The 21,130-nt window shown below is 36.8% G+C and overlaps 1 protein-coding gene across 4 annotated transcripts in view; it reads left to right on the top strand.

The window, feature by feature from the left end:
- The window catches only part of DGKB (diacylglycerol kinase beta), a 669,924-nt gene that overhangs the window by 42,584 nt on the left and 606,210 nt on the right, over positions 1-21,130 (top strand). The window lies entirely within an intron of this gene.

The raw sequence follows: 21,130 nt of genomic DNA, 5'->3' as shown, positions 1-21,130 counted from the left end.
GAAGAGTGTAATCATGCTGATTCGTTGGCATTATATTACTGCTGGTCTTCAAAGTCCTTTTAATTGTAGTCATTTTTGAACATAGAGATCTGCTGTGGGCAATCTGGCAGTGGCAATTAGACGGAAGAACATGACCATACTGAAATACTGGTTATTTCCAGTGAAGCAGCATCTTATTGAGACAATTAGAAACAAAAGATAAATGCTAATGCATGGTTTCTGGGTTTAAAGTGTTGTAGGCCCGTATTGGCCAATATTCTCATACTCGTTCCTCACCTTAGTCTTGAATATTTGCATTACATTGAAAAATGCTGTTATAGGTGACTGAGTATGAACCTAATAGCCGAGAACTAGTATCCCTTGAATATTAATTCTAGGTCAAGTAAAACATTATCCACATAGAAGATTCATTTACTTTGCATGTTTATATTTTCTAGACTTTCTTCTCTTGAGACACTTAGAATTTTAAGTAGTATTTAAAAGTGTATGATAAATTATAAAAAGTAGTATATTTAAACAAGGTAAAATTTTAAATTCTGACAACTAAGATATCACCAACTGAAATATGCTTAAAGCAATTACTTTGTATATGAAGAACGCCTATATATATGAAAGAGAGAAAGGAAAATAACCCCATAAATACATGGAAAAAGGATATCAATGGTCAATGCCCTGAAACGGAGATCTTGAATGGCCAAGGTATATGTGAAAAGGTGCTCTGTGTCCTAGAATCTAAAATACATATATTAAAACAAAAATAAGGTAGGATCTTAAAACCATTGTATTAGTTTTCTACAACTCCTTAACAAATCACCACAGAATTTGTAGCTTTAAACAACATTCATTGGGGTGCCTGGGTGGCTCAGACGGAAAAAGAATCTGCCTTCAGCTCAGGTCGTGATCCCAGGGTCCTAGGAACCAGCCCTGCATCGGGCTGCTTGTTCGATGTTAATTAATACATGAGAATAATAATAAATTAGTTAATTAATTATAGCTTTCTACCTTGCTACTTGCTCTGAAATTTATTAAAATTCCTGAGTTACTTAAGTAACTCAAATTTAAAACTCAAGTTTAAAATGACTGGTTAACTGACGTCTTTCAGATCGCCACATAAATCCTATCTTCTCAGTAAAGTGGCACCTGGTCATTCAATTTAAAATTGCACGTTCATGGTGCACCTGGGTGGCTCAGTCAGTTAACGTTAAGCATCTGCCTTTGGCTCAGGTCATGATCCTAGGGTCTTGGGATTGAGTCCTGCAACCGGCTCCCTCTTCTGCTGAGAGCCTGCTTTTCCCTCTCCCTCTGACTGCTGCTCCCCCTGCTTGTGCTCTCTCTCTCTCTCTCTGTCAAATAAATAAATAAAATCTTTAAACAACAACAACACTGTTTATTTATTGTTTCTTATTTTCTGTAGATAAAGAATCTGGGTGTGACTTAGCTGGATTCTCTGCTCAAGGTCTCAGGAAGCTGAAATTAAGATGTCTGCGAGCTAGCCGTCTTCCTTTCTGAAGGCTTGACTAGGGAAGATGTACTTTGGTAGAATTTATTTCCCTGAGACTGTGAAATTCATGGAAGCTTGCTTCTTCAAATCTGGGAAGGAGGAAAGGCAGGACGGGAGAAACACTTTGCTGCTTCAAGTCTCTGACATCTGGACCCCTTTTTAAAAATTTTTAATTCCTGTATGGTTGATATTCAGTTTCATATCCGTTTCAGGTGTACACTCCAGTGATTCAGCACTTTCATACATCACCAGGTACGCTCTGCGACAAGAGCACTGGTTAATCCCCATCACCTATTTCACCCATCCCCATACCCACAGACCCACTTTTAAAGGACTTGCTCATCTGACTAGATCAAGTCTTCCAGGGTGATCTTATTTTGATGGACTTAAAGTCAGCTAATTAGGAACTTTCATTATCTGCAGAAATCCCTGTATGTTTGCCATATAATGTAATCTAATCAAGGGAGTGATCATTGCCATATTCTCCTGGTTAAAAGCAAGTCACAGGTCTCACCCACATTCAGGGGGAAAGGATTACGTAAGACTATGACTCATTGGGCTTTACCCTAAGAGTGTGTCTTCCACATTCATCTTATGGGCAAAAGCTTGAGAAACTGACTAAAATAACTCATTATGAAGAAGAATTTGGTAGCATAGAGCAAAGATTCTCTAAGATCCAGCAATTCTATGTATAGTTATGTGCCCAACAAACATGCAAAAATGTCAATTGCAGTATTATTTTTAATAATGAAAAGTTACACATAAAACCCAAGTTCCATGAATGAAAGACTAGATGAATAAATTTGGTGTATTCATACAATGAAAACTTTTACTCCATAACAGTGACAATCAATGAATCAGAGCCTCATATGCTAATATGTATACATCTGAAAAAAATTGAATGAGAAATGGAAATTGTAGAAAAAAAGACAGGCAGTATGATACAAATTATATAAAGTTTCAAAACATAAAATAGTACTATGCAGTGTTCATAATATATATTTGTGTGTGTATATATTGTACATATGTGTGTGTATATATATATATATAGTATGTGCAGTAAAAGAATGAAGGAATCATAGAAATAAATAGCAGTGTTAACATCTAAACTCTAAAAAGTGTGAGTGTGTATGTATGAGTCAAACAAATATGCTTACCAACTGGGAAAAGATCAATTGTAACTGTATACCTTTATATTTGCATTTCAATAAGAATATATATATATATTCTTTTCAAAGGATAGGTTGGGATCTTTGTGTTATGTTCAACTGAGACAGTTTTCAAATTTTAATCTGGGATTTTTTCAACTTGTGGAAATAAATCTCAGGAAGCTAATAAGGATGAGTTTATAAATTGAAAGTTGTTTACTTATGAGTTCTTGTATAAAAAGTGTCTTGAGTGCTATCAGATTTTATATGCTATTGAGGCATTATTTTTATCATTAAAATGGATAGAAATATGTGCTTCAGAGATTCAGGGGAACACTATAGGTTTAGGAAGATGTTAATTACTAATACATATACTTTCTAAATTAGTATATTTGTTACAGACAGGAGAGTCGTGTTGTGTGAATGGAGGTCTTGGTTCTTAGGTTCCCCATGAAAAGATTTATGTGAGGATGCCTGCTGGAATAAAGATAGAAGGAAAGTAGCAAGCACAAAGATGTTTATTAAAGTGGAAAGTATACTCTCAAAAGTGGGAGAGTGAGCCCCTAGGTTGTTTTGGGATTGGATATTTGTTGAGTCTTTCTGGGTTGGGAGCAGCTATGACGTAGGGAGGGGTGGATTCTAATGGAGGCTGCTTCCAATTATTTGGGGAAGTGCTCCCACAGGTTGGGACTGGGAGTTTTTGACCCAAAAATGTTTGTACCAGAACCAGCATGGCAGCGTTTCTCCTTGGGAGGGTGTGGGGGGTTTAACACCAATGCAAATGTATTATAATGAGTCTAGGGATGACCCTGGGGCAGAGGTAGAAGAGGAGACATGCGCTCTGCACCTGTGGCTCTTGGTCTGTTAGCCCCGAAGTCTTGGAAGCCACAAGGCCAGGGGATGTTGTGCCCCTGGGCTTCTAATGTGTAACTGATGTATGTCCTTGCCTCCATCTAGTGTCTCTATCATCCACCCCTCAAGGCTTGGGACTCTGTGTCAGGATGTTCCTTCCACTGCTCATGTCTAGCTTCTACCTGCCATATTGACACTAAATACCACTACTATTACTATAAAACAATTTTTATATGTTATCTTCTATACATTATACATTAAACTTTATGTTTTTATTGTTTATGCCTTATTCTCAGGTTAAAAAATATATTGGGGCGCCTGGGTGGCACAGCGGTTAGGCGTCTGCCTTCAGCTCAGGGCGTGATCCCGGCGTTATGGGATCGAGCCCCACATCAGGCTCCTCTGCTATGAGCCTGCTTCTTCCTCTTCCACTCCCCCTGCTTGTGTTCCCTCTCTCGCTGGCTGTCTCTATCTCTGTCAAATAAATAAATAAAATCTTTTAAAAAAAATATATATATATTTAATAGTACACAGGAGCTGCTCTTCAGAAGAATACAAGGGGAGTTATATAAAAAAGTCATACCTTATCAACATCAAATAGTGTATTAATATTTAGAAACAAAAATAAGGACAACAAATTAAGTATGGAAAGAAACTGAGCTTTCCAAAAACATTGCATTCAAAAAAAATCTTTTGGTAAATATCTGAGATTTTAAAGAGCTTAATCATTGATGACCTAGGAAGGCAAAATGCTCAATCAGTCTCTGACAAAATATGTCCATATGTGTTTTTGTGGGGGTGTTTGTGTGTGTATATGCATGTATGCGTGTGTGTGTTTGTTTGTGTTGGGAGTCAGCTATGTCTATTGGTCAGTGGAAATGCAGGTTTACATAATCAAATTGTCAATTCTTAGTCCCTTTCTAATGTGTCATAGACACATGTTTGTGACAAATATCTCAAGATTAAAACTGTACACCTAAGTGGAAGGGATATATATCCTGTCTCTAAAAGAACCTTGAAGAAAGAATTTGTTAGTTCAAAGTAGATCTCACAGGGTGATTTAGGCTCTCCCTGGATTTCCAAGTGCTGCTAAATTTAGGCCATTCTAACCATGAGAGGCTGAGGCGTGCTATTTCTCTGCTGATCTCCAAACAGCTGCTGCTCTCACCAATCTTTTTTGATGTAGACCTGATTTAAAATATTACAACCTCATTTCACACCTTGAATTCTTCTTAAAAAGAGTAATTTAATTTCAGTACCCTTTTTAAGAAACCTACATTAAAACCTTCAAAATATTGTTTCATTTGTCAACATTTCTGTTTTGTTTTTTCTTTAAGGATGTCCTACAGGCTCTCTTGAATGCATTACACCCTGTTATGCTTCTACCCAGCAATTATTCCAATTGAGAATTTGATTCATTTTTTTTATCCTACTTTGGTTATAAAAACTTTTAAATGTTGTTGTTGTTGTTTTCTGTAGGTCAAGTAACAAACACGGTGGACTAATTTCATTAGTCAATTTGTTCTTTTGTAATTTTACACATAATCTTCCACAGGATAAGAACAAAAGCTTAATTTGTTAAAAAAAATATTTTTTCAGTTCAGTCATCATTATAATAAACATGGTACTTTAAATACCAGATTTAGTCCTCCTAAGATCATTTGTGTTATCATTTCTTCCAAAATGTGACTAGAATATAAAGAGGTTAAATAATGTTCAAAGTCTTAGCGCATATATTGTTTTAAAGTTACTGTATTAAAATGGCATGGTCTTAACTAGTTTAGAGTTTATGGTGAATTAATATATGTTTAACTATGCTTGGATGTTATATGTAATAAAGAACTTTTACAGGATGCAAAATGCAGGGGTCACTTAGGCAGATGGACTTTTAGAAAGAGTGCTTTGATTTGCAGGGCTGATAATGGAATAAAGAGGGCATGCTGGGGATGCCTGGGTGGCTCAGTCAGTTAAGTGTCTGCCTTCAGCTCAGGTCATGATCCCAGGGTCCTAGGATCAAGTCCTGCATCAGGCTCCTTGCTCAGTAGGGAGCCTGCTTCTACCTCCCTCTCTCCCCCTTCCCACTATTCATGCTCTCATTCTCTCTGTCAAATAAATAAATAAAATCTTAAAAAAAAAAGAGGGCGTCCTGTTAATGGGTGAGGGGAGATGTGATAAAGGTGTTCAGTAATACAATGACCAAAGGGATGGACGCAGGGTATATTTGCTTATAGGGTGTCATGTAAAATTTCAAATAATCACCATTTTTTACATACATTTTGGAGAAGAATGGTTACATTCCAGAAGTTTCTCAAGCTCACTTTTAAAAGTTTCTACAATTTATGGTTAAAATATCACTAATCCTGAATCCTTGTTTTTGTTGTTGTTGTTGTTGTTGTTGTTTTAAGAGAAGGGGAGGGGCAGAGAGAGAATCTTAAGCAAGCTCCATGCCCAGCATGGAACCCGATGCAGGGCTCAGTCTCACAACCCTGAGATCATGACCTGAGCTGAAATCAAGAGTCAGACACTTAACTGACTGAGCCTCCCAGGTGCCCCAGAATTCCTGGTAATTTTAAAACAGAAAAGTTTAATATTTTCTCATGCAAGGAACAATATCATTTTATATTTCAATGCTAGCAACAAAAAAGAAATCAAATGAGAAAGTGACTTTGTGTTTTTCTTTGGTGAACCATGATGTACATGGTAAGTTTAAGATAGTGGGTTTTTTAAGAAGGAAGCAAAACTATATGGCCAAAATATTTATTTTTCTATTGCTGACATCTATATCTGTGTCTCTAAATTGAATATAGCTCTCTGGTTTTTTCTGTGGATTTAATGCAAACATTACTTGTTTCTCAGAGTAGACATCAAATTTCATTTGGTAAAAAGGTCCCCAGTGTACCGAAATAATGATTTTCCTTAGGCAGTTGCATACTCTAACTTGAAGTTGAATAACAGCATTAGAGTTGATTATTTTCTAGGGATTAAAGGTTTGAAAGATATTAGTTCCTTACCAGCAATCATCAAATTCCAGGGAGTGCCTGAAACTGAATTTATTATTTTTTAATTAATAGAAAAAATTGTAAATGCATGCATTCTTAATACAAGGTCTGAATGCATTTTATCAGAGGCTCTTGGCAAAGAGCTGGAGAATTATTTTAGTGATTTTCTGCTTTCTTGAGTTGGGCATAAGAAACAATAATGATAAATTTATCAACTGTAAATATTAGCATTCTAGGATATGCATTTCTATTGAAAAAGTGCCAGGTCAAATAGATTGGAAAAACAAACAAAAACACTCAATGGCATTTTTCTTTAATCAGTATTCCATATCTGGGGGTTATCTTTTATCCTTTCAGATTTTCTCTTCCTCGTATGGGATCATACTTGTACTTGGAAAATCTTTGTAAAAGACACAAACAGGCCTGGTTCCCTGATAAAACATAACAAAACAATGGCCCACAAAATGGATTTTTTTCTCTTTCTGGCACTGAGATCTTTACCTTTTTCTAAAAGTATTCCACTGGGTTCTTATTTTTTATTCCATGACTCTCTATCTTTCAGCAATCCATCACTGTAAAGTCCAAAGTTAGAAGAAAACCTATGTTAAATATTTATACTCAACTCCCAAAGACTTTATTCCTCACTTCAGAGGGAGATGGAAAAATCATAGCATCATGAACCAGACCATGTAATGTAAGGTAAATTAAGAGTTACACACATACACACACACACACACAATTCATTCAGCATATGCAAAACTGTAATAGTAATAGCAGTAAAATAATATTTTTGGTACTTATTATTTGTGTCAAATATTGTCCTAAGTTACTTGTTCTTTTTACTCTTGCATAACAAACTACAAAATACTCAGGGCTGTAACACAGCCATTTTATTTGGCTCATGGATTCAGGGGTCAGCCTTTATAATGGGCATAATGGTTGGGTTGTCTCTATTCGTCTCTATTTGATGCCTCATCTGGAAAGACTTTTAGCCTGGAGAAGGGGCTACTTGGCAGCTTGGGCTGGAATCTGAAGGCATCTTCACTCACATATTTGGGGGTTGATGCTTGTCATTGATAGGCACTTCAGCTGGGCTATTAGCTGGTGCACATATGCGTGGAGTCTCCAAGGTGTTTCTTCACATGGGTCAGTTCAGACTTTCTTGGAATATGTTGTTTAGCTTCCAAGAGCAAGTTGTTTAGCTTAAGAAAGCAAGCAAGACTAAAGTGTGTGATATTTTTATGATCTAGTTACAGAAGTCATACAGCATCACTTCTGTAATCTCTTGGTTAAAATGTAGCCACAATGGTAGTCACAAGTAGAAGGGGAGGAAAAATAGACAGCACTTGTTGAAGTGAAGCGGGAGAGTGAGGTTCTTTTCTCACAGAGTTGAAGAATGAATCTTTGGACAGAGGAGAGTGAGTAAAGCAATAGAGTTTTATTAAGCAAGGATACAGAAAAAGCTCTCAGGAGTGAGAGGGATCCCTACAGGGTTGCCAATGCGGGTCTTCACTGACAGTCTTTTATTTAGGACTGACCAGGGAGCTTGTGACCATATGATTCTTGTGATGTCTTGGGTTGAGTAAGGACTGATGATAACATCTTTAATGGCTTACTTCCTCTGGTGGGGTCTGATCATTTTTTTGTGGTCACAGCATGACTGCCATAAAAAGACGCCACCTCTGATACTCAGAGCAGGGTGGTCTGGTTTGTTCCCTTATCTCTGGTTTCCTTACACCTCAGCATTTCTGGTATTTCTGTGAGCCTGATCCTATAGCCCCCTACCTATTTTTCCCTACCTAGCCCTACCTGTCTCTTACTCAATGAGACCCTTCAGATGTATATCGGTGGGTCGGTGGGTCGTATACTTGGGGATGACTGCCAGTATGTATCCTGGGGTGGGGTGGTGTATGGTAAGAGATAAAGGAAGCTTCCAAAGGAATTTTTATATGTTAAAGTAGACGAAGTATCCTGGGGGTTGGGCTGAGATTGCCTTTTGTCCTTAGCAAAGTGTCAACATCCAGGCAGTTGAGTCCCTAGAGGAAGGTCACTCTGCCTGCATCAAGGACTTGTCAATGGGCTGCAAGTAGTAAGGACGTTTAATAATTTTTCTTCTGCCTTTGTTTCCCACATCAGAAGGGGTACAACAGGGTTCTACAGTGGGGTGTGAGATGAAGCGATGTCATTGTGGTCATGGTTGGAAAGTAAAATCTCAGCTGAGCACTTTATATTTCTTATTTCCTATTGAGAAAGGTTCTGCCTCTACACAATCACCATTTTTACCTCACCCTCCAGTCTCTGTTCTAAAGCATATTCTCCTTAAAACCAGGTCTAAAAAGACAAAGAATTGAAAATTCACTTCAAGTAATTTTCTTAAAAAGAGAAAAATAAAATGATAATCCAACTTTGAAATCATGACTGCAAAATATGGACAATACAAAGCTTGATATATTTCCCTGTTTTGCATCACCAAAGATTTCCCTTGAATTTTTTCTTTCAGTTTTTTATGTGTCAGCAGCATCCAAAAATAACACAATTAAGAATCTTATATTAAGCCACCCACATAGTCTTCTGAAAGGTTTGTAGACTTCCAGTCTATTTCCCCTACATGCATACGGTATGTATGTTCACATTCTATACTGCAAATATATCTTAAATCCTTACTTACAAAAGCAAGGAGAGAATAACTTTTGAGAAGATTTTATTTCTTATGTATTATGCACTTGTTATTTCATTATCTGCTAATACCTCTGGGAAGTGGGTGGTATTATCGACTTTTCATGAGAAAGGAACTGAAACTCAGGTGAAATGATTCACTTTACATAGGGAAGACAGCTCATAATTTGAATGAGAATACAGATCTATCTGATTCAAAAGTGGTAGGTTAAGAATATGACTAATTGTCCTTTAGATGCTTTAGTCTGTAAATTAATAATTTTAAAACAGGCTGTTTTAGTTCAAATTTATGAATAGCAATGTCCCATTGGCTTTTAACTCCGTCTGCTGTTCTTACTACATGCCTTTAGTGTGCTTTACCACATTTGTATTTATTTATTCTTATTTCTTGTAAGATTTTCTTTTTAAGTAATCTTTCTACCTAATGTGGAGCTCGGAATTAAAACCTTGAGATCAAAAGTCGCGTGCTCTACTGACTGAGCCAGCCAGGTGCCCTACATTTATATTTATTTTTTTCTTATCCTCCCCCTTTTATTTCTCCCTTCCCCCATCATTGCCTAACTAAACTATCTGCTAATGACTAAGATTTATATATCATTGAGAAAACAGAAGTTATCAGCCAGAAATCTTCCATTTTCTAAGTACCAAATCTACAAAACTACTTGCATCTGTTCTCATTGTTAAGATTAATTTTGGCCCTCACATAGTTTTTGGAACTTATCTCTGTTGCTAACAAGGGCTTTTAAAAGCCTTTTAAGGACTTTGAAATACTGATCACTTCTTCTCTCTCCTAAACTTGAACTATTCTCACTATAAATCTTTCTCTTCAATTTTAAAATTTGTTCCAGTGATTATTACAAAACAAACAAACAAACAAAGCAAGCAAAATTCCTTGATTCCACATTCTTCTTGGATAGCTACTTTTAGTTTTCCACTCCTCCTCACAATCACACTTCTCTGAGAGTTGATGGTATTCACAGCCCTCCCAAATTCAGTTCTACTCTGCAACCTGTTCCAACTTGACTTGCCTAGCCTCAGAGAAATTGTTTTGCTAAGGTCTCCAGTGACTGTCATGTCGCCATTGGATTTTTCAATCCTCATCTCATTTAACTGCCCAGAAACTTTTGATAAGTGCCCTCTACCCTTTTCTTGAAGGATTCTTTTCTTCTTTTATTGTCTTTCTGACATCATATTCTATTTTGGGGGGTCTTTTTCTACTTCTAATCTCTAAATATGGGAACTCTTGGGAGCTTTGTCCGGGGCCCTCTTTCTCACACCATACTCTTTCCCCACATGTGCTTGATATTTCATATTTGCCCCTTCAGACTCCCCCTTTATCCTCTTCCATTTTGTACAGGGCCTCTTGAGGCTATTTCATACAGATGACATCAGTGGTTGTCTTTGCCCTCTGATTTATGATTGGGTTTAATTAATGTGAGGCACTGGGAGAGATTAGAGAGTTGGAAGAGTACAGGATTAGGGAAGTCATTTTCCCCCCACGTCTTCCCCAGCTAAGTCCTTTGAAAATGGGTGAACCCTGCCACCTAAGACCATGGCTTCTATCAGGTGACCATGTATATTTAGCTAAGAGGTTTCTTAGCTGCAACATTCCCTAGTGCCTTCAGGCTTAGGATCAATAAGTTCCCAACTTTTGCTAGACCAGTATACTGGACCAGCCTTTAATTACTCCCTAATCCCTGTCTATGCTTTCTCACTAATCCTTTTATTAAACTCCTAATTACCCATTTTAAGTGTACTCTCTGTTTCCTACTAGGAATTCTGACACATGGGATCCTTCACAAGGAAACAAACACTAAAATGGACTTAGAGATACAAAGGTTTACCAGGAAATTATTCCTGTGAAAGATAAAGGGAGAAAAAGTGGGATTGGACAGAGACAGCCTTCAAAAAATGATGCAGATTTGATACCTGAGAAAAGAAAGGAGGTGTGGGGGATGCTGAGTTCATTGTGAATAGTTTCACGTCACAAAGCGGATCTTACAAAATCTCATCCAGTCCAATGGGTCATTCTGAAGCAAATATAGATCGTTACAGGAATCCTCCATCGGGAAAAAACAGCATGGTCCTAGTACATCATCTTTAGTCTTCGACCTCTGCCTGTGAAGAGTGTTACCATGGTTCAAAAGTTGACTGTATTCTGAAAGCTCTAAGAGTAGAGGCTGTCAGCTACTACATACAGTCTTTGCAGCTGAATGCAGGTTCTTTCTAAAGTCAGAGCTTACAGGCACAGCTTTATGGCTGCTACATCAGGCAAATGTATGTGTGCCAGTATCTTCAAAACTACTACCTATACCAGACAACTCGCAAAATCTGACCTCTATCTCTTTTTTGTTAGCACTAGTCCCATCTCACTATCTACTAGTCCTGTCAATTTTGATAACCATTCTCAAATTTAACACATTCCCACACAAAATACTGATTTGCTTCTTCTTTGCACACCTGATACTATCCTGGTAAATGGTAATTCTTTAAACTCCACCTTTTCTGTATGCTGTGCTCAATCCAAAACTATAAGAGTCATTCTTGATCCCCTCATCCGAAACACAATGTATCCCATTCATTATAAAATCCTGCTTCTAAAATATATCTTGAGTTTGGCCTTTTACTTTATCTTTACTGCCATTTCCATAGTGGAAGCCATCACCAGCTCTATCCAATACTGAAACAGCCTCCTAATTGGCCTTTCCATTTCCATTCTCGCCACCTTCCCATCCATTGATTAGAATGGACTTCTTAAAATATAAGTGGATCATGTTTATCTCCTGCTCAGAATATGTCAATGGCTTCATAATTCAGTTATGATCAATCTTCATTATGGCCTCTAAGAATCTGCATGATGTAGTTCTTATCTGTTTTTCCAATCTAACCTTGTGTCCCTTTCCATCTTGCTCACCAGGTGCCAATCACATCTGCTTTCTTGGAAGTTCTAATATTTTTTTTTCAATTCTTACGTATAGGCTTCTGCTCATGTTTTTCTTCTCACTCAAGTTTTTAACTGTTACTCAACTTTTATCATTGAGTTTAAATAAAACTTTGTCTATGAGTTGCTCTTTGAATCTCTAAATTAGGACACTGTTGTACTCTCTCACAGAATTCCATTACCTGTTCTAAAAATGTAATTTATTATAGTTCAGAATGATTTGTTTGTGTACTTGGTTTGTTTAGTGTAGATCTTTCCCCCAAACAAGATCCAAGAATTCAGATATATCTGTTTTGCTTTTAATTATATCCCCACCACTTGGCATAGAGCCTAGCATGTTGTTCTTTTCATGAATACATGAACAAATAATTATAAATTATATGATAGCATTAATATTTCATTTAGTTTCATCCTACTTTCCTTTCAGAAATTCTATGATTGATATTTTTTTTTTGCTATGATTTCTCCATTGGTTACCTAGTAATTTAGGGTTTATGACCCTTCAGACCCAGTAAATATTTTCACTCATCATAATACCTTAAATTTGTATACATATAGTTTTCAGTATGTCTTAATGTGTATTAACTTTATTCAATGACTGGAGTCGTGATGTGTTGACTTTTAATAATTATTTAGAAACCTATGCTTAATGTGATTTACAAATAATCCAGTCCATCAGATTCATTCATCTAGATACTGCCTGTAACTTTTTTATAGGTGATTGATTTCCTTCCCTAATGGTGGAGAATTTGTTTCAGTCCAGGTACAATAGGCCAAAGAGCCTTCTCCAATTCCTCCAACATAGTTATTTCCTGCCAACAACTAACCAAATTGGCACATCCGTTGACTAGATGAGAATGCCAGCATTAGATTGCTCTCCAGCAGCCAGCAAAGTTGATCCTTCCTGGCTTTAATTTTATGTACCTGAAGAAACCGCTTGCTTGGGAACAGAAAATCTTTGAATTTACCATAAGGAATCTCTATTGTCATTCTCTTTCCACACATTTATAAAGAGGCAGAGATGATAAGGAAGTGGTGCCATTATCCCCATCTCCTTCTGAGGCATGAAGATTGGTGTGCCTCTTGATTTAATATTATATGTGCAACTTTTCTCTTTATACAGAGTTGTGATATATTCAACTAGTTTAAAATATTTGATTAGGAAAACTCCATTTACATCCCACCCTTATTTGTTCTTACTTGACTATATGTCACATCACATCATGGGAGTTGGCACTAACAGGATTGTAAAACCAAAGGCTTCCACTGGGAGAAGGATTATAAGGAAGTTTTATTCAAAGTGTATTAGTGTTGGAATAAACCAAAGCCAAGAACCAAAGAGAATTTACTTTGAGTCCTTCAGGGCCACCATTACTCTTTAAATACCTCTAATAAAAATGCAAGCTGTATTAGATTAATTCAGAGAAGCTGCTTTTGATACAAAGACCTAGGACTTGTGTTGACAAGAATATACTAAATAAAAGAAAGCTATGTAATGTTTTTGTCAGATATAATAATTTAAAGATAGTCTTGATGCTCATGTGTTATTATAATTGGCTAACATATCAATGAAAGCATCGCTCATTTCTATGGAGTTAGTTGGGATGCCTGGATGGTTCAGTCAGTAAATTGTCTGCCTGTGGCTCAGGTCATGGTTCCAGAGTCCTGGGATCGAGTCCCATGTCAGGCTCCTTGCTCAGCAGGGAACCTGCTTCTCCCTTTGCCTGCTGCTCCTCCTGCTTGTGCGCTCTCTCTCTGGCAAATAAATAAATGAAATCATTTAAAAAAATATATGGAGTTAGTTATATTTAACAAAAAAACAAAAAATACTCAAAAACTATGTAAAATAAAGTCTTTTTAAAAGATTTATTTGAAAGAGAGAAAAAGACAGAGAGAAGAAGCAGGGTCAGGGGCAGAAGGAGAGTGAGAGAATCTTAGGCAGACTCCTTGCTGAGTGCAGAGCTTGACAAAGGGCTCAATCTCACAATTCGGATACCATGACCTGAGTCAAAGCCAAGAGGTGGATGCCCCTTAAGTCTTTTTTATTTCTTAAATGCAAACGTTTTGTACCTCTAACTACAACTTTTTTTGTTTATGTCTATTGAGTTGAACAAAATCGATGGCCCCTAGGAAGAATGAAACGTGTACTGACTGCTGTTCCTAATTCTTTTATGCACTATTTTCTCTTTCTCAAGTTGAGGGCCTCTTTCTACCTCTGCTACCCAGGTTTTCCTTCCTTCCTTCCTTCCTTCCTTCCTTCCTTCCTTCCTTCCTTCCTTCCTTCCTTTCTTTCTTTCTTTCTCTTTCTTTCTTTCTTTCTTTCTTTTTCTTTCTTTCTTTTTTTTTGAGATTTTATTTATTCGTGAGAGAGAGAGAGCAGTGGAGAGGGGGAGAGAGAGAGAGGGAGAAGCAGAATTCCTACTGAGCACGGAGCCTGATGAGGGGCTCAATCCAGGACCCCAAGATTATGACTTGACCCAAGGCAGACACTTAAACAACTGAGCCACCCAAGTTTTTCTTTACAAAAAAAGCATAGAAATGAATTCATACTAGAATTATTTATTTACTAGCTACTATATGCCAAGCATTCTGTTAAGCTGTAGGAAAATAACTGTGAACAAACAGACAATAGTCCCTGCCCTCATGGGACTTAGTCTTAGAGCACAGGAGAGGATATGATGACATAGAATCTAATACATATGTTGGGGAGAAAGAATGTTCTGTTCCCTCCAAGGTCCTTTTAGTTGGACTAAGAATCCAATTGACATGAGACAGATTAACAGGAGAAAATTAAATTTAACCACATATATACAGAGAACCTACAGAGATAGGGAAATTCCAAAGAGAGGCAAAATGAGGTGTATGTGTCATACTGAACTAAGGAGAAGGGTGTAGGACTCCAGGATTTAAGTGGAAAGGGAGGCAGTTCATGGGGTGATAAGATTAAGAGCAGATGTTTGGTAATGAGATGTTTGCCCAGCCATAAAGGTGGGTCACTCAGACAAAATTTGTCTCTGCTAATAACCCTTATCACAGGAAAGAGCCCCAGTCCAGATTCTTCTATGTAGTAATCTGAATGGCAGAAATTTCTCTTGATCCTGTAGAGTCTCTATTGACTTCAACTCTGAGTAATCTTTATGCCCAAATGGCCCATCATGGGGTGGTTTACACATACATCGGGATGAATGCCCTAGGCTCCTGCACATACATCTGGATGAAAATCAAGGGAAAATGCAATAAGTGTTTTTACTTGCTTTGTCCTTTCTGTGGAATCTTATCAAGGCTCAAAACCACTCATGCTACCCCTAATTTGCAGCATGAGGAAACAGATATTAAATAATATAAGTAAGTTAAATATTTGATAAGATATTATATTCAAAACAAATAAAAGTGTGATGGAGGGATGGTGTGTATGAATGTGCAGTTTTAAATTGAATGACCAGGTGCCACTTTACTGAGAAGATAGGATTCATGTAGAGATCTGAAAGATGTCAGTTAACCAGTCATTTTAAATTTGAATTTTAAATTTGATTTTCTTAGTTAACTCAGAAATTTTAATAAATTTCAGAGCAAGTAGCAAGGTAGGAGACTATAATTAATTAATTTATTAATATTCTCATGTATTAATTAACTTTTTATTGGTAATTTATCAGACAGGACGCTGGAATCACCTTAGTTCATGACTACCCATGGACTCAAGAAATAGGGCACATTAAGGAAAGGAGGGAGCTCAGGGGGCCAGTTAAGAAGCTACTGCAACAATACAAGTGAGAGAAAGAAACAAAGTGAAGACATTGGAATTTTTCCATATTGACATTTTTCCAAAATGATCAGGTTTCTGATCTTTTTTGTTGTTCATCCATTGTTTATGTCTGCCTTCAGAATACTTCCCCAAACTTTATTTAACATTGAAATCCCTTCAAAAAATTGCCACTTGCTAGTTCCAATAAAACTTTATTCACAAAAATAGGTGGTGGGCCACATTTTTCTGCAGTTAGCTGTTTGCCTACCTGGTCGACTTTATGGGATTCTGCTATTCTTAGCACATGCCTTCCATTCTAAAAGTTATCTGTAAAGTGTAAAAACCTGCTGCATTTGTAGCCAACATGTTAACATTCCAGGCAGGAAGTTACAGGAAGAGAAAAAAAGGTTAAAATAGCACTTGCCAAATAGAACCTTTCTATATACCTTAACCAACATCTATTTACATCTCATTGATCACTTCATTATGCAAATAATCTGAGGAATGTAGTTCTTTTTTTTTTACAAGATTTTTAAATTTATTTAACACAGAGAGAATGCACACAAGCAGGGGGAGCAGGAGATGGAGAAGCAGACTCCCTGATGAGCAAGGAGCCCGATGTGGAGCTCGATCCCAGGACCCTGAGATCATGACCTGAGCCTAAGGCAGATGCTTAACCGACTGAGCCACCCAAGTGCCCAGGAATGTTTATAGATGGATATATTTTCATTCAATAAGATTAGAGTTCTGTCACCAAGGAAGCAAGGGAGAGTGGAAATTGTTTGGGTTTCTAGCAGTGTCTGTCATGTTTTACCAACTTCTAATCATCCAGTGTCAGTTTCTTTATTTTTGAAATCAGAGACAATTGGCTTCTCACAAAGTTATTTTGTGAAGATTGAATAATCTAATATACAAATACTGTGAGGAGAATGTCATGCATACTGTAAGCTCTCAGTAAAGCTGATAAGTTGTTGTAATTAGCATTATTTTCTTTTTTTTGGTATATTTTGATCTTTGTTGTATTTCTAGTGCCTAGAATGTTTTCTGGCACACAGAGGGGATAAATAAACATTTTTTGAATGAAGAAATGAACTTCCATTATGATCAGTTAAGATTTGGGGGTTGTAGGCAACAGAAATTGATCTGGCCTCACTTCACTCTTAATTGAAAAAATGTTATTTGCTTCTGGAAGTGACAAGATAGCTGGATAGTCAGACATCAACAGCCATCCAATTATTGCTGTAATCATTTAGGTACAACTATTTTCATCCCATCCTTGAATAACTCTATCCAACATTTAAAGCCCCATGAGACACTCTCATGTGCCAAATGTTACTGAATCATCTGTTTCTCTTTGGATAGGAAAGAATAGGACACCTTGTTTTATAGTCTCATCAAAGCTACATGTAACTGGGAGAAGCAAAGAATTAGGGTGAAATCAATGAGAAGGATGAAATCAGCTGGAAGACACTGGGTGGAAGACAAAAATGTCCATCACACGTTCCCATTCCTTTTGGTTTGAGTTATTTCCACAAAGTCCTGGTTGTGACTTAAGAGCATTCTCTGGGAGAAAAAAGAGACCTAGCAATTTGGCCTCTGTTAACACATCAGTATTTTAATTTTTCCAATTAAATAGCAAACTGTCATCTTGTAAAACTAAGTGCAGGGACTCTGAACAGATGAGACCGACAAGAACCTTTTTTAAAGACAAAGATGACAGTATGTGACAGTGAGGTCCTGGGGTTGATGTTGAAGACCAAAAAACAGGTGCTGAAGAAAGGTTATGCACTAATGCCAAATATAGGTACTTGGCTTGAGATAATGACATCTGCATAAATAAGCTTTCCAATCATACAATTTCATAAACTTAAGTCACTGTTGCTAAATATTTCATTTTCTATAATGATCACAATGCCAGTCTGGTTTTGAGCAATTGATTACTGTCTCTAATAAAAAGTTGAGGCCAGATGGTTTTTCATTTTGTTTGCCTTTAAAGATGTAGCAGTGAGTGTAGGTCCATGACAACCCCGGAATTTATTTTTAAGCATGATTCATAGTGGTTTTTCTACTATCATTATGCAAGTCTGTCAGACATTTGGAATTGCTTTAATTTGGTAAATTTTATTGGGATTTTTACAAACTGTAAAATTAAAATTATTCTCTTCATTTTATTGCTAGAAAAAATCCTTAATTTATATGAGTCCCAGAATTGATTTGCCTGATTTCAAATATATGTGCTACTACTGAAGGTCATTCCAAATTGTTGTTGGAAATCTGGTATGCTAGCCGATCTATGTGCAGGGAGCTATAGAGCATACTTAATCTCCTTTAATGATTTACATAGTAAATCATTGTCCAGATTATTACATAGTAATTATTTCGATATTACAGGATTGATAAGTTCAGACTGATAAAAATGACACCCTTGTTTGCTCTTGAAATGTGGAATTTATAAAATTAAACAGCAAAGAAAAATCTACCTTTGTGAAATAGACTTTATAACATTTCTTCATTTTGTATTTTAATAATATTTATTTCTGAGATCTGGCATTAGGAAATATATGTAAAAAAAGAATGCATGAAGAATTAAAAATTGAGTATTACACAAAATAAAATAACTTTGAAATACAATGTTTAGAAATAAAAATTCTTTTTATTTATTCATTCATTCATTTTTTAATTTAAATTCAATTAATTAACATATAGTATATTATTTGTTTCCAAGGTAGAGTTCAGAGATTCATCAGTCTTATATAATACCCAGTGCTCATTATATCACATGCCCTCCTTAATGTCCATCACCCAGTTACCCCATCCTTCCACCCCTCTCCCCTCCAGCAACCCTCAGTTTGTTTCCTATGATTAAGAGTCTCTTACAGTTTGTCTCCCTCTCTGGTTTTGTCTCCTTTTATTTTTCCCTCCCTTCCCCTATGATCCTCTGTTTTGTTTCTTAAATTCCATGTATGAGTGAGATCATATGATAATTATCTTTCTCTGATTGACTTATTTTGCTTGGCATAATACCCTCTAGTTCCATCCATATCATTGTAAATGGCAAGATCTCATTTTTTTGATGGCTGAATAGTATTCCATTTTTTATCTATCTATCTAACTAGCTATCATCTATCTATCTATATATATACATATACATGTACATACATACACGCACACACACATATACACCACATCTTCTATTCTTCTTTATCCATTCTTCTTTTGATGGACATCTGGGCTCTTTCCATAGTTTGGCAATTGTGGACATGTGGACATTGCTACTATAAACATCAGGGTGCAGGTGACCCTTCGGATCACTCCAATTGTATCTTTGGGGTAAATACCTAGTAGTGCAATTGCTGGGTCATAGGGTAGGTCTATTTTCAACTTTTTGAAGAACCTTCATACTGTTGTCCAGAGTGGTTGCACCAGCTTGCATTCCCACCAACAGTGTAGGAGGGCTCCCCTTTCTCCACATCCTCGGCAAGATTTCTTGTTTCCTGACTTGTTCATTTTAGCCATTCTGACTTGTATGAGGTGGTATCTCATTGTGGTTTTAATCTGCATTTCCCTGATGCTGAGTGATTTTGAGTATTTTTTTTATGTGTCTGTTGGTCATCTGTATGTCTTCTTTGGAAAAATGTCTGCTCATGTCTTCTGCCCATTTCTTGACTGGATTATTTGTTCTTTGGGTGTTGAGTTTGATAAGTTCTTTATAGATTTTGGATACTAGCCCTTTATCTGATAAGACATTTGCAAATATCTTCTCCCAATCTGTTGTGGTGTTTTGGTTTTGTCAACTGTTAGCTGTGCAAAGTTTTTATCTTGATGGAAGTCCCAATAGTTCATGTTTGCCTTTGTTTCCCTTGCCTTTGGAGACATGTCTAGTAAGAAGTTGCTGCAGCCGAGGTCAAAAAGGTTGCTGCCTGTGTTCTTCTCTAGGATTTTGATGGATTCCTGCATCATGTTTAGGTCTTTCATCCATTTTGAGTCTATTTTTGTAAATGGTGTAAGGAAATGGTCCAGTTTCATTCTTCTGCATGTGGCTATCCAATTTTCCCCACACCATTTGTTGACAAGACTGTCTTTTTTCCATTGGATATTCTTTCCTGTTTTGTCGAAGATTAGTTGACCATAGAGTTGAGGGTCCATTTCTGGGCTCTCTATTCTGTTCCACTGATCTACATGTTTGTTTTTGTGCCAGTACCATACTGTCTTGATGATTACAGCTTTGTAATGGAGCTTGAAGTCCAGAATTGTGATCCCACCAGCTTTGGTTTCATTTTCAACATTCCTTTGGCATTTGGGGTCTTTCCTGGTTCCACACAGATTTTAGGATTATTTGTTCCAGCTCTGTTAAAAAATTTGGTGGTATTTTGATAGGGATTGTATTGAATATATAGATTGTTGTAGGTTGCACAGACATTTTAAAAATATTTGTTCTGAAATGGAAGGAAAACTTCCAAACTCTTTCTGTGAGGCCAGCATTACTTCATCCTAAAACCAGAGACCCCACCAAAAAGGAGAATTACAGTCCAATATCCCTGATGAACATGGATGTAAAAATTCTCACCAAGATAGTAGCCAATAGGATCCAACAGTACGTTAAAAGGATTATTCACCACAACCAAGTGGGATTTATTCTTGGGCTTCAAGTGTGGTTCAACATCCACAAATCAATCAACGTGATACACTACATTAATAAAAGAAAAGACAAGAACCATATGATCCTCTCAATTGATGCAGAAAAAGCATTTGACAAAGTATAGCATCCTTTCTTGATTAAAACTCTTCACAGTGTAGGGATAGAGGGAACATACCTGAATATCATAAAAGCCATATACTAAAAGCCTACAGCAAATATCATTTTCAGTGGGGAAAAAATTGAAAGCTTTTCCCTTAAGGTCAGGAACATGACAAGGGTGTCCACTATCACCACTGCTGTTCAGCATAGTACTAGAATTCCTAACCTCAGCATTCAGACAACAAAAAGAAATAAAAGACATCCGAATCAGCAAAGAAGAAGACAAACTCTCACTCTTGCAGATGACAAGATACTCTGTGTGGAAAACCCGAAGACTCCACCCCAAAATTGCTAGAACTCATATAGGTATTCAGCAAAGTGGCAGGACATAAAATCAATGCATAGAAATCAGTTGCATTTCTTTACACTAACAATGAGACAGAAGAAAGAGAAATTAAGGAGTAGATCCCATTTACAATTGCGCCCAAAACCGTAAGATACTTAGGAATAAACCTAACTAAAGAGGCAAAGGA

The sequence above is a fragment of the Ailuropoda melanoleuca genome, chromosome 1, assembly GCF_002007445.2.
Source record: "Ailuropoda melanoleuca isolate Jingjing chromosome 1, ASM200744v2, whole genome shotgun sequence".
NCBI classification, from domain to species: domain Eukaryota; kingdom Metazoa; phylum Chordata; class Mammalia; order Carnivora; family Ursidae; genus Ailuropoda; species Ailuropoda melanoleuca.
This window is presented reverse-complemented; position numbering and strand designations above follow the sequence as displayed.